General features: G+C 37.2%; 1 long non-coding RNA gene across 1 annotated transcript; it reads left to right on the forward strand.

The window, feature by feature from the left end:
• Nucleotides 1-1,073: 1,073 nt before the first annotated feature.
• On the forward strand, nucleotides 1,074-3,657 carry LOC138160996 (uncharacterized). The gene is made up of 2 exons (XR_011168237.1): nucleotides 1,074-2,141; nucleotides 2,540-3,657. It is a non-coding gene; the product is annotated as an uncharacterized lncRNA (long non-coding RNA).
• The last annotated feature ends 3,719 nt before the right edge of the window (nucleotides 3,658-7,376 follow it).

Below are 7,376 nucleotides of genomic sequence, written 5' to 3' on the forward strand. Positions count from 1 at the left end.
CCCTGGGCAATCAACTTCATCCTACTGTGGCTCTGATTCCCCCATCTGTAAAATGGAGCTAAATGAATACCTTACCCATAAAGTTGCAGTAGGAAAAGCACTTTGTAAATCTCATAGTTGAGGTACCCAACTCAAGACCTGTAGCCACAGGTGACCTGCAAAACTCCCTGAGACTGCACCTCAACCAGATTAAAATATAAATGGAAAATATTTAACAAACAAAATTATAATACAATATAAATAATGTTAATTTGTTGTTTTCTAAGTCACTATGTGGCCCACAGGGATTGGTTTCTATGTGGGTTTGACTCTACTGCCTTCAAGGACTATACAAATGTGAGCTATTATTAATGAGATTTATAATACAGAAGAGAATACGATAAATTGAGAGCTAAAAGGAGCTTCTCATCACAATTTAAATGTATACAAACATTCTGTATCAACATAAGGATTATTTTTTGAAAGCAGCTGAAAATGCTTGGTCTATGGCTAATTTTTTTCTTTTGAAAATTTGACATGCTAGCTGGGCAAGTCACTTAACTCTGATAACCTCAAAAAAAATTGACACATTTAAAGTGGCAATTGCTAGACAAAATGAGGTTTGAGGGAACCAAAGGTGGACCCCCATGAGACCGACACATTCACGTCACTAAAAAAAAAAAATCAGTTTCTTTGTCAAGTTATCATTTCCATAGCAATAAACGATATCTGCTACAGGACTGGCCTCCAACAACTGACCCCGATTAACCACTTGATCTAATTTGGTGCTTCAGGTTTGGCCATCGTGATAATCACACAAGAAAGTCTAGAAACAGCAGCGCTGGAGTGGTCCAGTGGTTCCTTTGAGTGGTGTTGAGTCGCTTATCTCAGCTCAAGCCAATGACGTTAAGTTCAAATAAACAACTGGCACCTGAGATTCTGTAATTAGTCATTCATGCTTTTGCCGAAAGCAGTTGCCCCCTTTCTCCAGCATCTTTTAAAATGCAAATACCTTAAATCCCCAACACCTTAGTGTGAATGAGTTTTTTTTTAGTGCCTCTGGGTAGACTGCTGGGATAACTGAGAGCCATGGGGAAAGCTGAGGCTGAAAGGGGAAAAGGAGGCAGAGAAAGTACACTTGGAAGTGTTAATGTTAAATTTTAACAATTTGGCCTCTAGGGCAATTTTGTAGCCGGCAAATTATCACTGTTTATTTCTTATCAAAGGCACCAAGCTCAGTGTTTCTAAAGTCCTGCCTGAGTTCCTTAGAAACCGTCTTCTCAACATACAAAAAAGAAAGTTTGTTATGGACATCTTAACTTCTAAATGCATTTTTTTTTCTACGTTTCTATAAGCTCTGGTATTGGAAATTTCCAACTTTGAAACTCTTGGGAATTATTGATTTTGTTTGAGACCCGTGGCTTCCTCTATAGAGACAGGTAGGTGACCCAGTGAATAAATTTCTAGCTATGGAGTCAGGAAGTTGTTCAGTTGTTTCTGTTGTGTCTGACTTTTTGTGACCCCATTTAGAGTTTTCTTGGCAAAGATCTGGAGTGGTTTACCATTTCCTTCTCCAGCTAATTTTACTGTTGAGGAATTAAGGCAAATAGTGATTTACCCAGGGTCACAAAGCTAGTAAGTGTCTGAGGTCAGATTAGAGCTCATGAAGACGAGTCTTCCTAACTTCAGGTTGGACACTATCTTCTGCACCTACTACCTAGCTGCCCCAGAATCAGGGAGAGTAGAGTTCAAATTTTGGTACATCTACTAGAATTGTACCACTTAGGAAGGTGACTTAACTGCTAACTCCCTCAGTTTCCTCAACTACAAACTTGGGCTAATAATAGGTCCTACCTCCCAGGGTTGTTTTCAGGATCAAATGAGATAACATTTAAGTGCTTGGGCTCAGTATCCAGTACAGGCTAGAAGCTTAATAAATATTTATTATCTTCCTTTCTTCATCAGTGACAAGAGAGTTCCAGGTGAAGAACTTCATTTAATACAACTTATCATCTTAGAGTGTCAGCTGGGGCATTGAGACCACAAGTGACTTTCCTGGGATGATATAGACAAAGGTGAAACTTGATGTGAGTTCCTGATTCCAAGGCCAGCCTTCTCTCCCCTCTATGAATATAACTTCTTCACTTCAGAGTATGTAGCATGTAAGTAAAGGTTGGAAGAACTGGAAGGAAGCTATATATCTTCCCTAGAAAAAGGAATATAGCTTCCAAGATGAATAATTTACCAGTTTATCCTTGGTAAATTATTTCAAGGATCTTTGATCTTATCAAATTGGATTTTCCCCTCTATCAATGGAGATTACTATCTATTGTCACCTTCTCATGTTGCATGGTTTTTTTTTTTTTTGGTCAACAAATATTTATTAAGAGTTTGCAATGTGACAAGCACTGTGTTCACTCTCATTATTATAAATAAAGGCAAAAAACCCCAATCCCTGTTCTCAAGGAGTACACGAGAAACAACCTGCTATCTCTCTTAGATGATATTTTTTTGTGCATCAATTATTTTTGGAAATAAGTTGTTTTCTCATTCCTATCAGGTATTTTTTCCATCATTCTTTGGAAGACTCATAGCTTTGATTCTTTGGAGATTGTGGTGTTTCAAGATTCATACCATATGGCATCACTACAAGAATATTTGGTTTAAAAGAAAATGGGTCGTCATACCAAGTAACAGCTTGTGATTATTGAAAGAAATTTGCAATTTCCCATCCACCTATTTCTCCTGTTCACTGCTGGGACCAACTCATAGTCCTTCTACAATATTTGTCCTCAGTCTAGCAAACAATGAAATAACTCAATGGATTGGCCTTTCCAACTACATGTCAGTTTGGACAATATGCAGTTTTCATACATTTATTTTTCCTGTATACATTATTAGTTTGATGCTTTGGGGGCTATAATAGAATCATTGTACACTACATTATGACTACTGTGCTAATATAATAAGTACAATATAATTCTCAAAGGGAGCATCTGAAGGACCTCACCAGCAATCGAGAATGCCTCTTCTATGAAGCTCCTTCCTAGGACATACTGCACAAGAGCAGCAGACTCCTCTGATGAGCATGTAACTGTCTATTTGATGATGCCTTGCTTTATGTGAATCAGGAAGTTGAATATTGTGACATATTCATTATGATTTTAATCTTATGTGGTCTTAGCCCATGTAAGAGAGGTTTTCTTATTGGTAGAGAACCTTTAAGGCTGTATCTTGCTATATTTTTTGCAATCAATCAATAGTAAGCATAGTATATTCCCTATAGCTTTCAGTGACTCACATAAATATACAGATGTGGTCTGCTGTAGGAATAATTGGTAAAAGCCTACCTTCCTATTTCATATTTGTTATGATGGATACCCTTGATATACATATAGATTGCTCTCATAAAGATGAGAATATTGGTATAGCAGTGTATGCTATCTCAAATTTGGAAGTAATCATATTTCTTATGAAGTTTTTTTCCCCAGTTGGAGATGGAAGTGGGAGGGAGAAAAAGTAAATATTTGTCAATTGAAAAATGCAAATTTTAAAAAGTTAAGTAGGAATCTATTGATTTTGTTTTAAGTTTGGTTTTAGTTTATGAGTGCTTTCTGTTTAACTTTCATTTTGTGTGTAAGAAATAATCAATAAATATCTGCCTCATTCTTGATTCACGTTATACATTTATTATCTTTTCTTTTTTTCTCTCCAGAAAATCTTAGGCATGAGCTTAAACCTAAGCTTGAAATAATTTGTATTTAGGACACTTCATTGGGTGAATGAAGCAGACAATTCTTATTAGGAGACAAGTTTCCCAGAAATAAACTCAGACATGCCTAAATCCAGAGCAGCAGTTCCTCTTAGTGGAGAGGAAGTGGGCATAGTACCTCCAGAACCTTAGGGACCAGCATTATTTTCTTGTTATAGGCTCTGTGTGTGTGTGTGTGTGTGTGCGCATGTAAATAGGAAAATCAGTGTGATGCAGTAAAAAGAACCTTGGATTTGGAGTCAGAACACTTAGATTTAAATCTTAACCCTATAAAATTGCTGCCTGTGTAATTGCTAGGCAATCTCAAATTCTGTGGGTCTCAATTTCCTTATCTATAAAATTCAAAGGTTGATTATATATTCTTTAAGACCCCTTTAAATTAGAATCCTACCATCCTATACATTGCTTAAAAAATCATTCTTCTTATACTTATGTTCATGGGTATGTGGATGGGGGTGGGGGGCACCAAATAGTGATATAGTTAATTTAGCACTATTGTAATATGTGTAGAGGAAAAATATGCTGAGCCCCAGGAAATCTGCATTCTAACAGGAGCCTAACAATAATCACTATGAGGATTATCAATTTATTTAATCTGGGGGTGGGGTAGGAATCAATTTCCTTTTCTATCGAATCAGCTTCTCATTTCTCAGGTCTCTATGACATCTTTCACATTAATGGCTAACAATAATGACTGAATGGTTAAGTGACATATAAAAACACACACATACATATTCATACATATATGTGTGTTCACTCGTTTCAGTTATAGGAAGAGATGAACATGACCAAAATAACTGAACAGCATATATATGTATATATACACATATATGTATGCATACACACATACATATACACACATAAATATATATAGCTAATATATATTTTATATATGTGTCTGTGTGTATATACACACACATACATACATACACAATACACTCAGCAAGGTCCTATCCAACTAAGTCCAGTTATATTTCTAAAATAACATTTTAAATATGTCTCATACCTAGGGTTCCTCCCCCCCCAAAAGTAACAGAGTTTCTTCCCATAAAGGCAATCAATACACATCATGGGTACTGTATGCCTTAACTTCACCTCTCAGAAAAAGCACAAAGGACAAAGGTGCACAATAACAGACGTCATTCAGTTGTTTTAATTGTGTCTGATTCTTTGTGACCCCATTTGGGGTTTTCTTGGGAATAACTGATGAAGAAGGTATATTATAATCCTCCAATAACTCTTTATGTTCATTACAGTCTCCCCTGGAAGTATAGGTCTTTTGTGAAATTGCTGAAAATGTGTTTTGCATTTATCTTGAACCTACCCTGAGCAACTCATAGCATTTATCATGGAGGGCTGGCAAGATTTCAGTCTCCTACCCAGCCGTGGCATGACTTTCTTTAATCCTTCATATCAGGATGATCCTGGCAGTACTCCTCTCCTCTAAGAGGTGTACTGTTAAAGAAATCTCCCACTAGAAGGCCAGCACTTTGAACTCAAGATTACCCACAAGGCAATAACGTCAAACACTGGAGAGCTTCTTAGAATTACTCACTTGCTACTTACCAGTACTCAAAAGAGGAAATGAATGGCAGAAGTCAAGTAGGGATTCTAGGTCCAATTTCAAACTCACTTTATGCAAGCACATGAGTTCCACTGCCTTGTGCTTCTAATGCAAGCCACCCTAGCTTACACCCATAGTTGGGTTGTAGGGGGTATACTAAGGGAGAGGACTTTCCTTCCCACTTGCTGGAAGTAGAAAGGAGAGAGAGATCTGGAAAAAATTACCAAGACAGAAGGATCTACTTGAAGGGTGAGCCTATTCTTATAGGTTACGAAGGTAGTGATTCATTCCCCCTAACAAGAATATGTCAACCTGAGCCTCCATTGTCAATCATTTTGACATAGTCAGTGACTCTGACGTCACCCCCATATTCAATCTGTTCCTAAGGCCTGTTGGTTTTGCCTTTGAAACAACTCTTGAATATGTTTCCTTCTTTCCTCTGATACTGCTCTCATCTCTTCACACCTGGACTATTAACAATAGCCTGCTGGTTGATCTACCTGCTAAAAGTCTCTCCCTACTCCAGTCCAACCTTCACTCAGCAACCAAAATAATTTCCTAAAAAGCCAGTCCAATCCTATCATCCCCTTCCTCAGTATACTCCAGTAACTCCCTATAACTTCTAGAGTTGAATATAAAATTCAATTTGACATTTAAAACTTGTTCAGTCTTCTTAAAACTTTCCCTACCCTCCCAACCTTCCCCCCCCCCATAGACTCTTCTATCCAGTGGCACTGGTCTCCTTAGTGTTCCATGAACAAGGAAGCATCTCTTGACCCTGGACATTTTCTCTGGCTATCCCTCATGCCTGAAATTCTCTACCTTCTCTGCTCTATCAACTGACCTTCATGGCTTTAAGTTCCTGCTAAAATCCCTCCTTCTATAGGAAGTCATTTCCAAGATCTCTCAATTCCAAAGCCTTCTCTCTGTTGTTATTACCTGTTTATCTTGTTGTTGGTACATAGTTGTCTGTATATTTTCTCCCACATTAAGTTATGAATTCCTTGAAAACAGTAACTGTCCCCTCCCCCTTTCTTTGTATCTCTAGTACTTAGTACAGTTTCTGGCACATAGTCAGTGCTCAATACATGCTTATTGATTGATTGACAGTGACTTGCTGTGTCCTTACAACATAGTACACAGACCCCAACCAGGGGCCATGGTACATGTCCAACCCCATAGAGATGACAAAGGTCCATGACCTGTAATATCATTAAGTGGATTGAGAAGCATTCATCAAATTGAGTAGAGACTCTCCTGATGACCTCATCTATTTTTGGTTGAGAAACTTCCATGAAAATAGTAAATCAATCTTAATACTGTCATGGTCAATTTATTAATTTTTTGTAAGGAATGATCAAACTCTTATAGAGAGGTTACATTAAACTCACAAATTTCTATCCACCAAGTCATCCTATTTGATAATGTCATGAGAGAGATTCATTTACTATTAGTGAGAAATAACCTACAAAGAAATACACCACCAGAATGTAGTGTTCCACACATGAAAATTCAAAGGATCAATGATTTCATTAGTATAGGGTGCTCAGTGTTAAAACTTCTCTGCCGATGTGGATCACAACTTATCTATGACTTAGTAGATAAGTCCTAGAGTATTGTCTCTGTCACATAGAGGTTAAGTGACTTGTTCAGTATCATACAGGTGATTTCAAAGGTGAGATTTAAACCCAGGTCTTCCTGACTTCAAGTCAGGCACTGAATGCATTGTGCCATACTTTTTTCTAGTGAACTTTTTAAAGTTAAAATATGCATTAGCTATAGCTTGATATATTCTGGATCCCAATTGATTTCTTTTAGGTTTTGGCTAATGTAGGTAAAGGTTAATTAATATGAACATAAGTGTGGGTTTATATATCTATATGTAAAGGAAAATAAATCACCCTTGACAGTTTACTTATTTGGGGAATGTCTGTTATTTGGGGGGGGGGAAGCAAACCAACGGCTATTATTGAATATCTACTTTATATTCTCTTGTGTTTACTTATGTAGGGTATAAGTTTGCTAAGAATTCTAAGAGAAGCAATTATTAAATTCAAGCCT

This window comes from Petaurus breviceps, unplaced genomic scaffold, assembly GCF_028583685.1.
Source record: "Petaurus breviceps papuanus isolate PSGF00001 unplaced genomic scaffold, PetGlider_PUasm1.0 183, whole genome shotgun sequence".
Taxonomy (NCBI): domain Eukaryota; kingdom Metazoa; phylum Chordata; class Mammalia; order Diprotodontia; family Petauridae; genus Petaurus; species Petaurus breviceps.